Raw genomic sequence first — 20,562 nt, forward strand, 5'->3', positions numbered from 1 at the left:
ATTGCAGCCTGTTAAAAAGTCTTGAGTGAGACTGCAAAGTCATAAATCAGACAAGTCAAAGTTTGGCTTTAAAACTATGAGATATTCTGAAATAGCACCCTGTCAGGCTCTTTGTGTTTGTTCTGGTCTATGAAGATTAGGGGGTGGCTGCTGCCCACAGGTGTGTATAAGCTTTAAAAGCATGTGAAGAAATCATCACTAGTTTGGCTGCATGCACTGTGTTTATCCTTCATGTCCCGGTGTTTTCTTGTTCTTGACTCCCTTGCTTCCCTGTTTGCTGCCCCTTCCTGGTGGCTTTTGTCTTTTGCCCTGTTTCTGAGCCCTTTCAGCAGGAACTATCTCTCTATTCATACAGTCATGACTGTGATCTGAACCTTAGAAACTGATGTTGTTTTAATAGGTAGGGGCCTATCTTGGAGGCCAGAGGGGCTTGGAGGTAGAATGGGATAAAGACAAGAAGAACACAGTACTGGAAGGGACATCCCTGGTCACAAAGCCCAGTTGCCTCTTTTATAGGCACCATGTCATATAACCTTTTCCATAACCAGATTAAACTCTGTCTTGTAAGCAGGTTTCTGTCCCTGTTGCTCCCATGGAGAGGTCGTTCCAGATCTTTCCTGCTCTTACAATGAGGAACCTTCTTCCAACTTTCAGGCAAAAACTATTCACAATTAGTTTTCATTTGTTCTTGTGCCAGCATTCTTCCTCTGGCTTCAATAGCTATTCTCCCTGTCTGCTGCTTATCCTCTGATGTATTTATAGACAGTAATCACACCACTCTCCCAGGTTAGACTAAATGAGCTCTCTGCTGACCCAACAGACTCTCCCTCCCTTGAATATCCTGGTAACTATTATCACTTGCTCTACTTTGAACTGAGCTTTCTTGAGCATGGGTAGCTAGAACTGTGCTCAGTATTCCAGTTGATGGCTGATCAGGGCCTTGTCTCATGGCATCAATATTTCCCTGTCTTTACTGGAAATATTATGCCTGGTAAATCCTAGGATCTTATTTGTCTCTTTCATGGTCACATCACAGTGATAGCCCAGCATCATCTTGTGATTGAGAATTATACCTAATTCCCTCTCTACCTTCACATCTAGTTGATAAGACACCAGCTTAGTAGTTCTTCTTTCTAGATGGCCTTGCATTTTGTACTGTTTTACCCCCTTTCTGTCATTCCAGTCTTCAACATCATCCAGTTGTTCCTGTATAATATTGCAATGCTCCTCCATGTTGATGCCTCCCAGCCCAGGTTATTACTGTCCAAGTACTGATATAAGTTCCAGATAGTTATTGCACCTTTGGCATGAAGGGATTCTAGGAAGATCCCAAGGGGGACAGGCTTTCATTCTTGTTTCTCTATCCAAGAGCAACCCTACCAGTGTCTCCATCCTGGAGAATTTCAGGTGGGTGAATTTCAGGCCCACAAATGCTGAGAGAGGTGTAATAATTGTAGGGCAATATGGACCAGCAAAATGGGGTGGATTTAACTCCATCCCCAAACTCCTTTCTCCTCAAGTCATTTGGGCACTGGGGAGAAGTCTGTATGCTGCAACAAGTGCAGCCAGGCTGGAGCTGAGTGATGATTCAGTGAATGGGTCAGTCACCTTGAAGCACATCTGGCCCCAAGAGGATCCTGGCAGTACAAACAAGCCTCACTGCCTACACCTCATGGTCTCTGGCCCCTGCCCTAACCCTCCTTGCCCTCTGCCACTTTCTGTGCCTCTTCCTTCTCAGGTCCTTGCCTCACTGTGACACACCCAGCTCTCTGGCGTCCCTGCTTTACTAGTACCAACTATGTCAAAATATCCCAAGTCAGGTTCCATAAGACATGACTTGACTTTAACATAGTGTTTTTTTTAAATAATACCTTTGGGTTCTTTTTGTTTCTCTTCTGGTTTCAAGATGTTCTGAAATGCTTGCTATACATTCTCAGATTTTTTGCTGCAACCACTAACTAGAAACTTACTTAAAAATGAAAGCTGTAATTCCCAACCTGTATCTTGCTTCCAGCAACTGGAGCTGTAAGAAACACACCAAAAATTGAGAGATCTGTGGTAAATCATGAGTTTTAATAACACTGCAGTTCCTGTCTGGCTGGGCAGAATAGACTACCCCTCTACTTGCACTAGCCTAGGGCAAAATCCTCCAACTCCACTCCCTACCTCCCTGGTAGCATAAGTACCAAGCTTGGTTTCCTTCATCCACAAAAGAAAGGGCTGAGGACCTCTGGTGCAACAGTGCTGTGGAGTGGGTATGGGAGAATCAGAGTATTATGACCAGACACCTATGGACATAACTAGGGGTGCTTAACTCCTGGCCTCCAAAGCCATGTCATCCAGCCCATAGGCTCCCCACAGTTCTAAAAAGATGGCAGTGTAGCAGTGTTAATTTCTGCTCCCTCGCTACCAAATTTCTGGATCATGGGGAACCCCACAGGCTGGAGAGCCATGGCCCTGCATGCTAGATTAGGCATGCAAGGCATTGCAGGTCCAATCCAGGAATGTGGGGCTGGACTGGGGCTATGCAGGCCCTATCTAGACACCTGGTGCAGGACCTGACCCAGGTGTACAGGGGCCAGCATGGTGGGCCTGATCTGGCCTGTGGGCAGTCTCTATTCCACTCATCTGGCCAACAGGGCTCAAACATTGAGCACCACTGGACATAACTGATCACTGAATAACATTTGCAGCTAAGAATTACCTTTTAATTTGCCAGTGATGACTCTGTATGCCTGCTTTGCTTTCTATACCACCTTCAGTTGTTCATTTACACTAATTAATGGCGAACTTCATTTACACTAATTAATGGTGAACTTCACTTCTGGGCATTCGGAAACACAGATTTTTATTATAAAGACAGGATATTTGACATGGGAGCAAGGAGCTGAGATATCATTATTTCCTGTTGTGGAATTCCTATGGACATCATTATAATCATTGCTCAGAGCTGTGGAAAGCTTTAGTCAGCTCAATGTTTAAAATCATTGTGTGTGCCAGGGACACTACTGACACTACTACCTTTGATGTCAGTGCCCATGTCAGCTGACTGGCTGTTGCTATGAGGCAACCCAGCTACCATAGGTTCTTGTTACTTGTAAACAAATGTAAGCCATGTATTGAATTTTAGTATGCATTACATTAACTAAACCACATTTTGAAAACCAGTGGAAACGCATTTCACCGCAAGGTAAATAGATATCTAAGTTTTTTGTCAAGTATGCATACAGAGATGAGTTGTGGGGCTGAATTAAAATAAGAAGGTCTCAAAGGTTTGTAATGATCTTTCACTTTGTTTTTCCTGAGAGATTTTATTAAAGCATTGTCTTGTTTAGTTCTTGAGAATATCATAGCTTGTTTGACTTTCTAATTTACAGAATGTTGTTCTCATGATAAGATCTCCTGAGGCAAGACACAGAAAGTAAAATTGTACTGAATAGTAAAAGACCATTGCACCTATTTAAAAACATTATAATTTATCCTAGGTATGGCATAGCAGATGACACTATCAAAAGGCTTTCTTCTTCATGACTATCATCATTAATAGAATAAATCACACTTGTTATTTGTCATTTTATTAACTTTATTCTCCCTAATGAACTTCAACTAGTTTACTATATTATTCTTTAGATCGGTGGTTTTCAACCTTTTTTTTGTTTGTGGACCCCTAAAACATTTAAAATGGAGGTGCAGACCCCTTGTTGTAAGCATAGGTACTCACATATTTTTGATTGATCATAAGCATTTTTCACTGACTCCTTAGATATAGTCTTCAGACCACCAGGGGTCTACAGACCACAGGTTGAAAACCACTGCTTTAGCTTATAATCACAAGTGTCTGCACTGAGCAGATAAGACACTAGAAAATGAAACATTCATTATGAAACTTGAGAATTATATTCAGCAGTCTCCTATGAGTTTACTTTATTATTAAATCATTAATAGCACAGGTAATACTTCTGCCAAATTAGAGATTTTTAGGGGAGCTGATTGATTCTGAATATTCTTTACCATTAAAATATAAGATACAGTTTCTTTATTTCTCTTGAAACAGACTCCAAGGGTGAGTCCTGACAAGCGCGCATATGTAGGGGCTCGTGTTTCCCACAGGACAAATAGCAGTGGCACACCCCTGTACACGCACTCTGGTATGTGTCAAATTAACCTGGGTGGGGTAGGGAAGGCTGAGGCCAACACCTCTGGTGGCCCCAGCAGCCTTACTTGAGGTCCTGGAGGCCTCCTGGGGCAGCAGCAGCACAGAGCTGGCCACTCAGAACCTGCTGCCTGATTTGCTCTGCTTTTTTTAGCAGCATATTTTTTCTGACACTGGAATCTCCCAGTGCCAAAAAAATCCACTCTGCTGCAAATTAGCAGTGCAGCAAACAGGTACATGTGCTCCACATGCCCTTTGTGGCACCTGAAGTAGGTTTGAGGTGCTGCAACCTGTATTTGCACACTTACCAAGACATGCCCCAAGAGTCAGTGTCAATTATCATTCAATTCACAACCAATTGGAACCACAGACACATCTGGCTGTCCGGTCAGCTCATACTAACCGTTGTGTGTGTGCTGAATTGGGACTGTGTGTGAAGAGTGTATGCAGATGTGGTAGTTGCATGTTTGGAGACCATTTTGAGAGTTTAGCTGGAACCACAAGTCTGACAACTGATGAATATTTTCTCACATAGCTTAGCTAATTGTGTGCCATAGCTTTGGGAAGACTATGGAACATTTTGGTATTGTACAGTGAGACGAACTGTGCTGTTAGTGATGAGATCAGTGAGAAAGAAATCTCCAAAGGGGTTCCAACATGTAACTGGGAGTACTTGCACAAGCTTAGTACTTCAAAACTGGCTTTTGGGTTTGGAAACTCTGTAGGACAGCTTTGAAGGGTTTCATGTTTTCAGCTTCTAGCCCAGGCTGAAGGTAGGTAGTATGGCAGCTCAGGAAAATGAATTGGATGGAATGGAAATAAAACAAAACTTCTTGAAGTTTTGTATGAATTCTGTTTGAAGGTTTAAGCAGTTTTTTGTCTCGCCTGAATCATTTTAATTAATGACTAAAAACACTGGGTCATATTCACTGCTGTTGTAAACAGGTGCTGGGATCTGTTGACTTCAAGGTGGGGGGTTGATTACGGCCGATATCAACAGATTTCCACGCATGCTGTCATCCCCCAGAGGACTTCAGTTGCCTGAGAGTCACTCCTCATGTCCAACCATGGAACACAGATGGCAGGGAAACTGGCTAATACAAGGGGTTGGGAAGTGAATTTTTGAATATTTCCAGCATTCTTTGAAATTTTTCAGGGGGAAGATGGAATGTAAGCACAGGGCATCATTGTTATCAATTAATATCACTCTACAGTGGAATGTATCTAAACTAGCATGTGCTTGTTTGCAGACTTAGAAGCAATGGAGCCTTTGTATTTGTATGACATCAGCACTCTAATAAACAGCAAAACCACTGAGAGAATTATTTCATCCATGGCTGCTCAGCTTTGCCATCTCATTATAGCAATGGAGTGGGAAGGTGTGGATAATGAGGCCTTTCCTGACTTAAGGAAGACTGCAGAAGAATTAGCTAAATCTACTGAAGAACTTGCTTTTGCTGCAAGAAGGTAATACTAATTGTAAAGCAGTGGGGAAAAATGAAGGTTTGGTACATACTTACAGGCTTGGCAGTGCTATACTTACCAGCACCACAGCAAGAGACCTGGGAGTCTTGATAAACCATACAATGAACACGAGCCACCAATGCAATGCCATAGCCAGCAAAACAAACAAAATACTGGCATGTGTCTACCGATGGATCTCAAACAAAACTAAAGATGTCATCCTCCTGCTTTACTCGGCCTTAGTGAGGCTGCAGCTGGAGTACTGCATCCAGTTCTGGGCATTGCACTACAGGAAAGATGTGGAGAAATTTGAGAGAGTCCAAAGGAGGGCTGCATGTATGGTTAGAGGTAGAGGTGCACCTATACATTGGTCCAATATTGGATTGGACCAATAGAAGGAAAATTGACAATATCAGCAATTGGCTTTTTTTGGCTGATGTGGCTGATAATGTTGCTGATAAATGCCCTGTGCATGCATGCAGCCACAGTGCAGCATGTAGGCTGCCAGGAGCACAGCCTGGCAGCATGGAGAGTAGCCAGGTCCAGCTAGTAAGTCTGTCACGAGAGAAGGGGCATGGGGGGCACAGATTGAGGCTCCTGAAGTGAGGGAAGGAGTGGGGCTGGGTGTGGGATGGAGCCGCAAGCAGCTCATTCGGGGGGCGCGGGGAGTGGAGGGAGGCTCTTGCTGCTGCACGCACCCCGGGAGGGCATGGGGGCCGTGTGCCCCCAGATCTGCGTGCAGGGTGAGGGCAGGCTGGAGCCGGGACTGCGCCGGGCTCTTCCTGGCCAGGGGTTTGGGTCGGAGCTACTCTCAGGGCAGGCAGTGGTGGTGCTGGGAGCAGGGCTGTGGCGAATTTTGGGGTATCGGCCGATATGGCTCGTTAAAAATCAGCCATTGGCATCGGCCCAAAAAATCTCTATCCTTGCACCTCTAGTTAGAGGTATGGAGAGCAGGCCATACAATGAGAGGCTGAGAGCCATGGGTCTGTTCAGCCTGGAGAAGAGAAGACTCAGAGGGGACTTGGTGGCAGCCTATCGATATATAAAGGGGGTATATCAGGGACTGAGAGAACATCTGTTTACCAGGGCTCCCCAAGGGAATACTAGGACTAATGGTCATGTCGTGGAAACACACACAGAGTACTTTTGGGTCAGGTCAGCAGAAGCTTTTATTCAAAAGAAACTACAGCTGTAGGGGGAGTTCCAAAGTGACATGGATTTCCCAAGCACTTGGAAGGGGTCCCCCCCAAGAGCAAAATCAGGAGGCTTATATACTTTTTAACAGTCGCTTACAACTCACGTGATCATATAGTGAAATTAGCATGAAAAGCAGCTATAATATTACTTCATTATTTCTTTGCTGTTATCAGGATGGGAATTATGGGGGAGGTAGGGTTAGTTCACAAACCTCCTTCTTGCACCTGGAAATCTACTTTGTACATACTTTTTTTTGCTACCTTCAAGGCCGCGGTGAGCGAAGCATTTGCAGAAGAGTTACAAAGAACAAACACTTGCCCTTATCTGTTCTACTGTACCAAGCGAGCAATTCTACACAAAGCGGTTATGTCATCTTATAACTAAAATAATAAAAGTTTAAGGCATATATTTTTTCTGATTCCACAGCCCCCCCCTTTGAGACTATTTAGTCTCACTTTAGCCTTAAATTTCCATTCTCATGAGCCCCTCTATTTCATCATGCAGCCTTTCATGTTTTCTTTCAATCTGCTCACACTTTTGTAACACCATTATTCTAGACTCTGCTGTGGGTTTTCTTGCCTTGCTAAAGCTTCCCCTGCTGGCTTTCATGCAGCAGAGGATCAGTTGCATTAAGACATAGAACATTATCAGAACTATCAAGACAAACAATATTCCATACAGGATTTTCTTGCCAAGGGCCCCGAAATCTGGGAGCCAGGAGGTTAGCCAAGACCACATTTCTTCTAGACCCCAGTCAGTATTTTCTGAGGCCACTTGATGTAGGACCCTTAACTGATTTCGGATTTTGCGAATGTCAGTTTCGATTCGCATGTCCTGATTGACATAGACACAACAGGTGGAGTTTACTAAGGCACATACTCCTCCCTGGGATACCAATAGGTAATCTAGGGCTATGCAGTGTTGTATAGTTACTTGTGAGATCTGGGAGATCTCTTTTTGCAGAGCCTGAATTGCATCCGCAGTGCCATTTCCCATAGCTTCCATTGTGGCTGAAATGTTAATTATGGCTAGTTCCAATTCTCTTACTCCAAGCCACGGTATGAAGGTTCTCACAAATCGATGGAACCCTGTGTTTCTGGTAGCTAAGGGGTTAACCGCCCTTTTCATGTGATGGTTGAAATTTTTTACTTGTTCCAGATATATTGCACTATGCATTTCGAAACCAGGGATAACACGTCCAAGAGTGCATGCCCCCACCCAATTCCAGGGCAAGATTTTATGAGCCCTGTTTCTGCAGAGCCAGTAAAGGCCTGGGGCAGAAAGGGTACTCAAATCTCGACAGTTGTTGTGCCCTATCCGGCACTTTCGATTGATATGCATCGTATAGGACGGTCCACGTTCAGCTGCTATCCTGCTGGACCGAGATATATTACAAGAAGTAAAATTGGAGTGAATGTAAAATTCCGATCTGTTTGCAATGAGAGCAACATGAGGTTCCTTAGAAAAGTTGTAGACCATGAATCCTGTACAATTGAGAGAGGGTACGTTACCCAACAGGATTCCACTGGTGCTACTAGGGCTATAATCTAGAGTAGTTAGGCAATGAGGGTAGTGTCCTACAGGTGTGGCTTTATTATAAGCTCCGGTGTTGTTGGATCTGTAACAGAAAGGCGCCTCTACTCTTGGGGAGATTATCCAGTTAGCAGGGGCGGCCCTCCATTCTTTAGGAGCGGACCGATGGGCAGCTAACGAGTAGTGTCTAACGAAGCCGCCGTTTATTGTTCCCCATTGCTGGAGGGATATTGATACTCTGATCATTGGGATTCCTTGGTGTAGGTGTGCTGGGCTGTGAGAGCATATCCAGCAGTCACTTTTATTTTCAGCTTGAGCCACCGCATGGGAGATCTGCAAATACAAATTTTTCTCCCACCCCCCTTGGGTGATACTGAGATACCCAAGTGTGATATATAAGGATATCAGTGCCATTTTTAGATACAGGAGGGACAAAGAATCTTAACAACAAACATAACCAGCACCAGTAAGAAAAAGAACACTACCAGCCAAACCCAGGATGGCAGCCAAAGTCTTTCTTCGTCCTCTGGGCTCAAGTTACCTAAAGGACTGATAATGTTGGCTCTTGGTCTTGATCGAGGTGGTGATCTTCCGAATGGGAGCATTCACTTTCTTCGAGGCCGAAGATGATATCTTCGTTCTTCAACTGATGAATCCGGCTGGGCTGAGGTGTTGGGTGCAAGGGAGAGGTTACTAGCACTTGCACCCTGATGCTCCTCACTTGCCTGAGTGAGGTCCTGAGGGTCTTTGTCCTTGGCCTCAGGGAAAGATCCCAACCTTGGTTGGAATACAGCTGCTTCGGGGTCCAATGGAGGTGATACCTTCTTGCAGTGCGAGGCGTGAGTCCACGTTTGGTGACCTTGGCAATGAACAGCAGAATTAGTGGTTAGAAGTACCTGGAAAGGTCCTTTCCATCTGGGTTGAAGTGTGTTTTTCCGTTGATAGACCTTTACGTAGATCCAATCCCCTGGTTCGAGGTTGTGACAGGGAACATCCGGTGGTTGAGGTAAGGCTTCTTGGACCTGTGAATGAACAGACCTGGCATACTTCATTAATGCCTTGCAATAATTTAGTACAGTTTCATCAGTTAATTGTAGGTCTGTTTGGTGAGGGGCAACAGGTGGTGTAGCTGGCATCCTCATGGGTCGTGCCATGAGTGGTTAGGCCATGTTTTCTGTTAACAGTGTTTCTAATGTGCATAAGAGCAATGGGCAGTGCATCAGGCCATTTGAGGCCTGTTTCAGCACAAATCTTCGAAATGCGCGTTTTTAAATCAGAGTTTTTACGTTTTACAGCACCACTTGACTGTGGATGATAACTACAGTGTAGGTGTTGCTGTATGTTGAGTGCTTGGCAGATGTTTTTTACTATCTGTCCTGTGAAATGGGTGCCACGGTCACTATCTATTGTGAGGGGCAATCCAAATCTAGGGATGAATTCTTTGAGCAATTTCTTTGCTACAGTGATGGAATCAGCACGTACGCATGGGTAGGCTTCCACCCATCCAGAGAACACATCAATAATAACAAGAATGTATTCATAAGAACAGCACTTAGGTAGCTGCACAAAATCAATTTGCAGATTTACAAACGGTCCCCATGGAGGGGGATGGGCTGCGGGTGTCGTTTTTACCCGTTGCCCAATGTTGTGAGCTAAGCAGATGGGACAGGAGCTACAGTACTGTTGTGCCATGGAAGGAAAATTTGGGGCAAACCAATTTCTTTGTACTGTAGCAATCATTCCTCCTTTGCTCGTATGGGCCACAGAGTGGGTTAAACGAGCAAGATGTGGCAAAAGCTCTCTAGGCGCCACCAGGTGGCCGTCCGGGGAGCGCCAGAGAGAGTCGGGGTGCAGTGAACATCCTGCACGCAGCCAGTCATTTATTTCCTTTTTTGGGGCCTGATTTTGAAGAAGGGCCAGACTTGAAAGGCTAGCCAAAGGAGACTGGTCTGCTGAAAAACAAACAAAAACAGAGTTAGGAGCCTGTGGGCCAGAAAGGGCCGCATTTCTGGCAGAACGGTCTGCCAGATCATTTCCTCGTGTGACATCATCAAAGGGTTTCTCATGAGCTTTACATTTAACAATAGCAATAGCAAGAGGCAATTGAACAGCTTCTAAGAGCGCTTTTACATAACAACCATGACTGATTTGGGTCCCTGATGAAGTGAGGAACCCTCTTTGTTTCCAGATTTGTCCAAAATCATGAACAACACCAAAAGCATACTTAGAGTCAGTATAAATGGTTGTGGTTTGATTTTTTGCAAGAATGCAAGCACGTGTTAAAGCAATGAGTTCAGCAACTTGAGCAGAACGAGCTTGGGGTAAAGAATAGGCTTCCAAAACAGCATACTGAGTGCATACTGCATATCCTGCAACTAATTTGCCTGCATCATTTCTAAGACAGGAACCATCAACAAACAAAACAAGGTCAGAGTTCGGGATAGGTATGTCCTTGAGGTCAGTTCGAGGGGTTAACAATTGAGTTGTGATAGACAGGCAATCGTGAGGCTCACCATCAGAGGCAATAGGCAGAAGTGACGCAGGATTCAGAATTGAACAGTGATTTAAGGTTACATTTGCAGCTGACAGTAGAAGTTTCTCATATTTAGTAAGACGGGAATTGGAAATGTGCTGAGTTTTGCCCTTGAGCAGAAGGGCCATCACAGCATGTGGAACTGCAACGGTTAAAGAGTGTCCCAAAACTAGAGAATCTGCTTTTTCAACCAACAAGGCAGCAGCTGCAACTGAACAGAGGCAAGGAGGAAGTCCCGCAGCTACGGGATCAAGGGCAGAGCTGTAATATGCAATTGGGCGATGCTTTTCACCATGCAGCTGAGTGAGTACTCCTAAAGCGATTCCTTCCCGTTCATGACAAAACAAGGTAAAGGGTTTCTTATAATTAGGAAGTCCAAGAGCAGGAGCAAGAGTGAGGGCTTGCTTAAGGACCACAAATGCTTGTTCGGCTTCAGAAGTCCAAGGGAGGGGTTCCGGGGTGGTATCATGAGTGAATGCTTGCAAGGGTTTTGCGAAAGCAGCATAACCCAGGATCCACTGTCTACAATAACCCGTTGCACCTAAGAATCCCCTCATCTGTTTTCTAGTCATAGGTTTGGGAATGTTGAGGATAGCTTCAACTCTACTAGGGGAAAGGTGTCGTTCTCCTGCTGAGATATCATGCCCTAAATAATGTACCTTAGACTTGCAGAGCTGCAATTTAGATTTTGAGGCCTTGTGGCCTTTCTGAGCTAAAGCTGTGAGGAGTGTCAAAGTATCTTGCTCACAGGCCTCTAAAGTGGGTGAGGCTAACAATAGATCATCAACGTACTGAACAAGGGTGGACCCCCCTTTGAACGTGATAGGATCCAAATCTTTTTTTAGGATCTGGGAAAACAGGGTTGGGGACTCTGTATATCCCTGAGGGAGTCTTGTCCAGGTATATTGAAATCCCTGATAAGTAAATGCAAACAGACACTGGCTATCCTTATGAACGGGGATAGAGAAAAAAGCAGAACAAAGATCCACTACTGTGAAATATGTAGCATCTGAAGGGATACAGGAAAGAATAGTGGCAGGGTTAGGGACCACGGGGAAAGCGGGTAACACAGCGGCATTTACAGCTCGAAGATCTTGCACAAAGCGATACGTATCTTTATCAGGTTTTTTGACAGGTAGGATAGGTGTGTTGCAAGGGGAGCGTATTGGGACAATAATCCCTTGCTCAAGGAGTGAGGAAACGACAGGCTTGATCCCTTCCTCAGCTTCCTTTGAGATGGGGTACTGTGGGACACGAGGAAGTGGCTTGGCAGGGTTCAGGATGACGCACTGGTTCAGCACTCAGCATGTGCCCCACTTCATTCGCATGGGTGGACCACAGCTGTGGAGGTACTCGTGCCAACAGTTCCTCTTGCAAGTAGGAAGTGTCAGGATCAGAGTACTCCTGGGTTAGCAAAGCCACAAACTCGGTTTCCCTATGTTCCGGTACCTCAAGGTAAACACCATCTGGGCTACAATAAATCACGCATCCCAGTTTACACAGCAAATCCTTACCAAGAAGGTTGACAGGTGCACAGGGGCTAAGAAGAAAGGCATGATTTTCAGACAAAGGGCCAATAGAGATGGAGACAGGTTCAGAGACGGGATGTGGGATAGGTTGTCCGCCTATACTGACAGCATTTACAGTTTCAGGAGAATAAGGTAGAAAAGGAAACTCAGCAGCTTTTAGCGTGGAGCGGGATGCTCCGGTGTCGACAAGACAGGAGACAGGTTTACCAGAAATAAGGCATTCAACAAACGGACCAGATTGGTCAGTAGCAAGCAAAGGAGCAATGATGTCACTGTCCCTCAGGCTGTCCTATTCAACACTGGGAAAGTTAACAGGAAGTGGAGGTGGGGGCTGGGGTCTGGGTCCTTGGCCGGGGCGGTTGGGGCATTCTGATTTCCAATGTCCTTCTTGCTTGCAATAATGACATTGGTTCCCATAGCCTGGGTTTTGTGGGCTCAAGGATCTATCTCTTCCCCTGAATCTACCCGGGCCTCCCCTTCCCCGTCCTCGTCCCCTTCCTCTACCTGGACCCTGCAACTGAGAAATCTGTAAGGCCATTAACTTAAACTTGGCACTGTCTTTAGACCGTTCCAATTTGTTATGAAAATGGTTAGCCGCAGCAAGGACTTCGGTCAAATCTTTAGTTTCCCAGCCAATAATTACTGTTTGAATTTTCTCAGCAATTTTAGGGTTAAGTCCCTGGATGAATGCTGCCACTATTGCTTGTTTAGCATTTCTGACTGGGTTATCCATTCCTGAGTATCGTTCAAATGCCTGTTTGAGGTGTTCTAAATAGTCACTGGGGTGTTCATTTTTGTTTTGTTTACAGGTATTTATTTTGGTCCAGTCTGCCTTTTTTGGGCAAATTGTGAGAACTGCCTGAACCAAAGCATTTCTCTTGTCAATAAAGTCTTGGCCAATCCCTGGGTTTTGATCTGGCCAAGTACAGGCAGCGTACAGACGTAGCATAGTCTCCTTGGGCAAAATGGATCGCATGAGCTGATTAATGTCAGCCCATGTTGGATTATAACAATTGATAACAGTCTGCAATTCTTCCTGAAATTTTTCTGGGTCTTCCCTGATTTTTGGGAACTTTTGAGTTAAATTGTAGAGATCACCTGGAGTCCAGGGTGCATGCACAGTTACTATATTTTGTCCATCGGTGCCAATGCCTGGCATTTGTCTTAGGGGGTAAACTTGTTCAGTTCGAGATCTCAGATTGATGGGAGATCTTTCCATGCCTATTCCCATTCTTCTAAATACACCTGTGGTGGGTTGTGACCCAGGAGTAAATTGCCACACTGGTGATGATTGAGTGGCAGATATGGTGGATGAGTCTGGACTATTAAGCTCCGTGGATGGATTTACTGAAGGAGCTTCAGCTAATGGGTCACTAGCCTGGGCTGCAGTCTGATGTTGAACCGGTTGTTGCTGATGTGGGAGTCCCAGGAGAGCAGGGTTCGAACAAAGGTCAAGGATATCCTCTGCTGGCTCCGGTGGTGGGGGCGCCCCGGGCAATGCTGGATACATCGGAGCGGTGGCCAGCATGTAATTTGGGGGAGCAGCCAATTTCTCCCGAACAGCTTTTAACTGCTGTTTTAATTTTTCTTGAGAGTCTTTTAGGCTCCTAGTTTGAGATTTTGTCCGCCTTTTGGACATTTCATCATACCAATAAAAGAACGCGTCCCACTGGTTTTGTGGTGTTTTGGATCCACGGGACTCTAACGCCCCTCTCAAGTGCACTATTTTATCCTGATCAAATGTTCCTTCCTGTGGATAATGTTTCACAGGATCATCCCTAGTATACCAGTTCCACTTATCCAGGTACTTGCAAGTCTCGGGAGAATAGTGTGTGTACATAAAGTACGCCGGAGTCCCCTTAGGGGGGACAGGAACCTGTTTAGACTGACTTGTTCCCATTTTCAGTCACACAGGGAGACGTAGGAGAGGCTTATTTAGGATGTCCGGGCCGCTCAGTGCCTTGCCCCGCAGTTTTTCACTGCCCAGACAAAAGGCTTCTGACCCGACACCGGCTCATAAAATGGAAATGGGGAGGGAAGCACTAGAGGGATCCTTTCACTCCTGTTTTCGGCAGAAGCTACTGGGACGAGGGGTTTGGAAAAGACAAAATCACTCAGACGCCCTGTCCACTGGGTCACGAGGTTCCAGTTGGGTCCCCTTGCTTTCAAAACTGCCCTGTCAGGCAGAATTGGGGCGGCTGAACCGAACCGTAGTCTCAGTCCTGGTCAGTGGCTCATATTTCTAAATACACACACACATTAATTCAATAAGCCCTGTCCACTGGGTCACGAGGTTCCAGTTGGGCCCCCTTGCTTTCAAAACTGCCCTGTCAGGCAGAATTGGGGCGGCTGAGCCCAACCATAGTCTCAGTCCTGGTCAGTGGCTCATATTTCTAAATACACACACACATGCACATTTATTCAGTCAGCCAGACCTCCTACCCCACACCGCCTTAGTTAATTAACTACAAGCCCGATGTGCTGTTGGATGAAGGTGCCTCAAACAGTTTCTCCCTAAAACGTACGTTACCAGACACAAAATGGGATCCTTTACCAGACAGAAAATTTTAGCCGGCAGTAAGGTTCAGACTGACCTGTTTTAACAAGGTTCAGATCCGGTTACCACGGCCAAGTTGGGAGCCTACAGGCAGTCCTCCTCCGAAACCCCAATAGAGATTTTGAATTAGGTCTCTTACCTCTCAAGTTTGGCGCCTCAGGGTTCAGGGGGGGGTAGCCTGCGGTCCTCCTTCCTCAGCCTGTGTTCTGGATCCGAGTCACGGCACCAGAAATTGTCGTGGAAACACACACAGAGTACTTTTGGGTCAGGTCAGCAGAAGCTTTTATTCAAAAGAAACTACAGCTGTAGGGGGAGTTCCAAAGTGACATGGATTTCCCAAGCACTTGGAAGGGGTCCCCCCCCAAGAGCAAAATCAGGAGGCTTATATACTTTTTAACAGTCGCTTACAACTCACGTGATCATATAGTGAAATTAGCATGAAAAGCGGCTATAATATTACTTCATTATTTCTTTGCTGTTATCAGGATGGGAATTATGGGGGAGGTAGGGTTAGTTCACAAACCTCCTTCTTGCACCTGGAAATCTACTTTGTACATACTTTTTTTTTTCTACCTTTAAGGCCGCGGTGAGCGAAGCATTTGCAGAAGAGTTACAAAGAACAAACACTTGCCCTTATCTGTTCTACTGTACCGAGCCAGCAATTCTACACAAAGCGGTTATGTCATCTTATAACTAAAATAATCAAAGTTTAAGGCATATATTTTTTCTGATTCCACAGCCATCAATTGCTAGATTAGACCACTTTAGATTAGACAGAAGGAAAAACTTCTTTACAACTTGAGTGTCCAGGGTCTGGAATAGACACCCCCCAAAAGTGGTACAATCACCTACTCTGGATATCTTCAAAAAACGCCTGGCGGCTCACCTTGCTGGGGTCATCTGGGGCCATGGGGGGTGCAGATTGAGGCCCAAGTGGTGAGGTAGGAGGGGGGCACAGGCAGGGGCAAAGTCTGGAGTGAATCGGGCCCCAGCCAGGCCAGGTGGTAGGATCATCTGGGGGGGGGGGGGAAGGGAGGTTCCTGCCACTGTGAGCACCCCAGCATGTGCCCCCCGAATCTGTGCATGGGATGGAGGCAGCTGCCGCTGCACTTTGCGTCCAGCTGCAGCTGCCATTGCCTCTGTAGTGGCACAACACCACCTGCGTCCCACCACCTGGAAGGCAGGGGGCGCGGCACAGCCCAGCAGTGGCAGGCACGTGGTGTTGCACCGCTTTGGGGGTAGCTGCAGTGGGGTGCAAAGCACAGCTCACAGCAGCATTCACCTCTGTCCCACACACAGATCTGGAGGGCATGTGCCCTGGGCCTCCACCGGGATGTGCACCACAGCGGGAGCCTCCCTACGCCCCTGGACAAGCCTCCTAGGCTCTGATTATCCCACCACCCGGCCCAGCCAGGCCCCCATTCACCCCACCCCTGCCTGTGTCCCCCTCCCTCCTTCATTGCAGGGGCCTCGATCTGTCCCTGCTCTTCCCCTTCACAGAATCGACTGATACTTGCCTGCCATGTTGGGCAACCAGTGATCCACACTCTGGGCTTCAATCCTGGCTGCGTGTATGCCTCTCCCCACCCCTGCTGCAGCTGCTCGGAGCCCATAGCTGAGCTGTCTTGCGGCCCTAACCGCTGCCCCAAGTTTGGGCGGGGGCAAGCTCTGTTAGCCCTGGACTTCCGCCGCCTATGCATCTTGTGAATGTATGCATTCACAAACTCCAAACCCAGACCCTGATACCTGCCTTTGGGGAAGATGGACCACCAGCCAAGCAAGGCAGGCCCTAAGGGCCCACGACAGGCCTGATCTGCTTTGAGTCCCAGGCATGCTGTGCCTGTAGCAGCTCCTTAGCAGTGCTAAGACTAAGAAAAGAAATAAAATCAGGCTTTTCAGTCTAAATTGTGTGTGGTGTGGGCTCTTGAGCCTGTATTTTCGTCCATAAGGCCCCCACCTGCAAGAGCTCAATAAGTCATATGACTATTTATGCCACTGTTTAACACCTGTTGGTTTTGAATAAATTCATCTGGTAGAGATAGATAACAGGGGAGAACAGGGGCAGTGTAGAATGTGGCTTCCACTTCTTAGAGGACTACCTGTCCCTCACAACACACGTCATTGTGTGACAGTGTATACCAAGTATTAAAGCAGTAGCATAAAAATATAGTGTATGGGCTGGAAAGCTGCTTCATCCAGCCCACCAGACTGCCAGCAAGTTAGGGAAGTTGGGGTCATGGCCTTTTGCCACTGCCATCACTATGGCAAGAAGTTGCTTGGCTGATGGCTACTTAGCTTACCTTTTCTGCCCCATGCTGAAGCCATCACTACTGCCACCATGTGCCCTGGGCTAGAATAGCCACTTTGTGCCCCATGGCCTGGATTTGGCCTGGGACACAGGTTGAGTTTGACACCCTGAATTGCAGCGAAAGAGCGATATAGCCCCCTGCTCACTGGAAATGCAACGGCTTACCTGCCAGCCGATGCTAGTAGTTTAGAAACTGTTTGCATCCTTCACCTATTTTGCAAATGTATCCTGCTAACTACACGGTGTTATATAACACCATGCAGAGAGATGTTACATTACTGGTACCCAGTTGCATGACAAAAGGGGGCAGCCAGTGCAGCGGACTTGGGCACTGCTTTTGTTGGGGGCAGAGGCGGGAAAGGGGTGCGGGGAAGGGGAGACAAAAGCACCTATCACTTCAGCAGTGGCTGTCTATGCTGCTACAATTGGAATGACAACAGCCAGTTCTGCTCTGTGTCATGGCTGCCCCAGACACAGAACTGCCATGCTGTGCCTCTGCTGGTATCTGCATGATGGAGATCAGTGTCTTTCATTCAGGGTGGCTGAGGAGTCCAACGATGAAGTGCTGAGAGGCGAGATGTGTCCTGCAGCTGAATCTGTCCTCTTGTCTGGCAAGAGTACTTTACTAGCAGCCCAGAAACTTAACATTCAGCCAGAGATCCAGAGCCATAAGGAGGAACTGATTGTCTCAGCACAAAGGGTCTTGATGGAGACAATGCGGGTGAGTGCAATGTTGCTGTGTCTGCTCTGAATGTTGTGAACACAGTGAACCTGCTGGTGGAGGACTTACAGATTTTAAGTCCTCCACCAGCAGGATTCACTGTGTCCACAAACTCCTGCAGAACAGGTCTGGTCTGTAAAGCAGTCCTCCTCATTGCCCAGGAGTTTTTCTAGGGCCTCCCTGTGTCCCTGTAGTAACTGGGAACTGGCAGTTGTAGGGCCTTGAGGCTTAACATGAGTCAGGAGCAACTCTAGTGGCCACGCCAAGACTGACCTGATACTTCTCTTCTCCCTCTGCTTGAAACAGAGGAGGAGTCAGGGTTTCTTTTTTCCCCTACCCTGCAGAGCAATTTCTCCTCTTCCTCTCTGAGCTGCCTGAGCGGAGAGCAGGGAGTGCCCCCAGCAGAGCTCACGGAAACCAAAGAGAACCATTCTACAGAGTGAAGTGGTTTGTTTGTCCTGGGTTGTGCTGACACTGGTGGAATCCAGCAAGGTAGATGTTAAGCACCTTATTTTTTGGACTCCATAAGGATTAGTGCAACCAAGCAGAACGTGGCCATAAGCAGAGAGCAGCTGCTCTGTTGGCATAGATAATCTGCTGGAACAGGTGGCTGTTCAGACCTGTCAATCAACTCTGCTCCACTATACAAAGAGCTTGTTCTGACCAGCTGTATGGCACACGTTCCACTGCCCACTCATTCTCTCTGAGTTGAGAATATTAGAGGAGCATTCTGTACATGCTGCTGCCACAGGCCCTACCACTTGAAACTGGATGATATTTCTTCTCTGATTCCAAAATGCTGTTGGATTGGTTCTGTACAGCCAGACTTAGTACAACCCCTTGGGCTTCCAGTCCTTTATGGACAGGAAGATCTGTCACTCCCTGTACCCAGCGTTCTCATGATCTATTCCATATGTGGGTGCTTCTCTCATGTGTTCTGCAGCACCACAAATGCAGCTGGCAGGGACTGGCATGGACCTGTTTTAGGTGTGTCTGAACTGAGAAGCCCTGAGACCTGGGTATGTCAATAGGTTAACTGTGTTTGGAAACAGAGGTGGACCACACATGATCTGAAGTTGCAACAGACCAGAGCCATGGTCTAGTCCTATTCCTACTACAAACCCCTTCTCTCTTCAGTTAAGACGTTTCTGTGCACACCATTTACCCTCCTTTTTCTCATAAGTAGATAAGATGATTTATATGCTAGTATCATGCACTGCTCAAGGCTTTTCTCCATGCATGAGGAGACCAATAGGCATTACCTGTCAATAAGTATCCTTTAACTATGGGTTCCTGGTAAATTTGACTTCCTGAATTTTCTTAGTTTTCTAGTCATATTAGACTGCAAAATGGTGCAATACAGTGTAATAAAGATGTACATAGATTTTTCTCTTCCTGGAAGTAGTTTCCAGTTTGCTTCAGAAGTGATACTAGAATGACTTTGACCAGGGACATGAGTTTTAGGAGGAGGCATCTCTCCTGCTGGAGGGGTTCAGATCTGAGACATATTTTACTAACCAGCAATGTGTGCTGCTTCTAGAGGAGCTCTTTCCCATGCTACTGAATTTGCAAGAAGAGGTTCTAGTCATGTTGCTGTCTGTTTGTATTGCAGTAGAGCCCAGACTTCCAGGCCAGGGTTCCACTTTTCTGAGTGCAGCATGCACCCTCTCCCACAGTGAAATACTAAACTTTGTGTACATGCTTTCATCTTCTCATAATTCAATATAAATAGGTCTTGAGTGCTTTCTTGGCAGCCTGTAACTATTACTTATGTATTACTGCTGCTAGATATAATGCAGTTTGTCTGAAAGGAAAATTAAAGGTTCAAATTCTGCCCTGTCATAATGGAAGGAACTCTGAAATAGGTCCAATATTTTCAATATTTATTCTGGATTGACAAAATCTCCTATTCATGCTCTTATCTCACATTGTAACTATTTCATCTTCTTGCTCTCTGCCCCTGGATGCCTGCAAGCCCACCCAAAATACTAAGCTCTCTTACCATAAGCCTCTGACTGCATTACCAAATACCCTTGAGACCTTTCAATGCTTTCCTGCCCGCTTTTGCCACATAAGATACAAACTTCTTGTCCTTAACCTCAAGGACCTGCACAATTTGGTCCCACACTATCTATCATCTGTGTTAGATTGCTGCATTGGATGTAGTGCCAGCTCTGCCAACTGTGCTGTCGAGGCACACCTCCTTGTTTCATCAGCACCTGCCCATTTGCTCCCACATCACCTCCTGTGTACAGAATACCCTGCCCAGAAAAACCCATAACATTGCTATTCCCTTCTTCACATCTACTTCTGTGGTGTCCACAGGCCCTGCCAGCTGCTACTGGGTATTCAAGTGGCAAACAGCCTATTTCTACTATCTGCTTTGTCTCATTAAGAAAACAAAATATGACAAGTAGCACATGCTGTAGTCCAGGAGAAACCTGCTTATATTACACTTCCCCCACTGACCTGTCTTAGGGTCTTATGCCTGCCCATTAATGTGGTAGCTCAGTCCCTTGCAGTCTTTACTGCACTTGCACTCCTTTGGATGACAGGGCAGGGCAGGA

At 46.3% G+C, this 20,562-nt stretch overlaps 1 long non-coding RNA gene across 1 annotated transcript; it reads left to right on the forward strand.

The window, feature by feature from the left end:
* Window positions 1-3,003: 3,003 nt before the first annotated feature.
* Window positions 3,004-18,022, forward strand: LOC132250120 (uncharacterized). The gene is made up of 4 exons (XR_009461692.1): window positions 3,004-3,190; window positions 4,055-4,148; window positions 5,404-5,620; window positions 17,812-18,022. It is a non-coding gene; the product is annotated as an uncharacterized LOC132250120 (long non-coding RNA).
* The last annotated feature ends 2,540 nt before the right edge of the window (window positions 18,023-20,562 follow it).

Source organism: Alligator mississippiensis, chromosome 1 (genome assembly GCF_030867095.1).
Source record: "Alligator mississippiensis isolate rAllMis1 chromosome 1, rAllMis1, whole genome shotgun sequence".
Lineage (NCBI taxonomy): Eukaryota > Metazoa > Chordata > Crocodylia > Alligatoridae > Alligator > Alligator mississippiensis.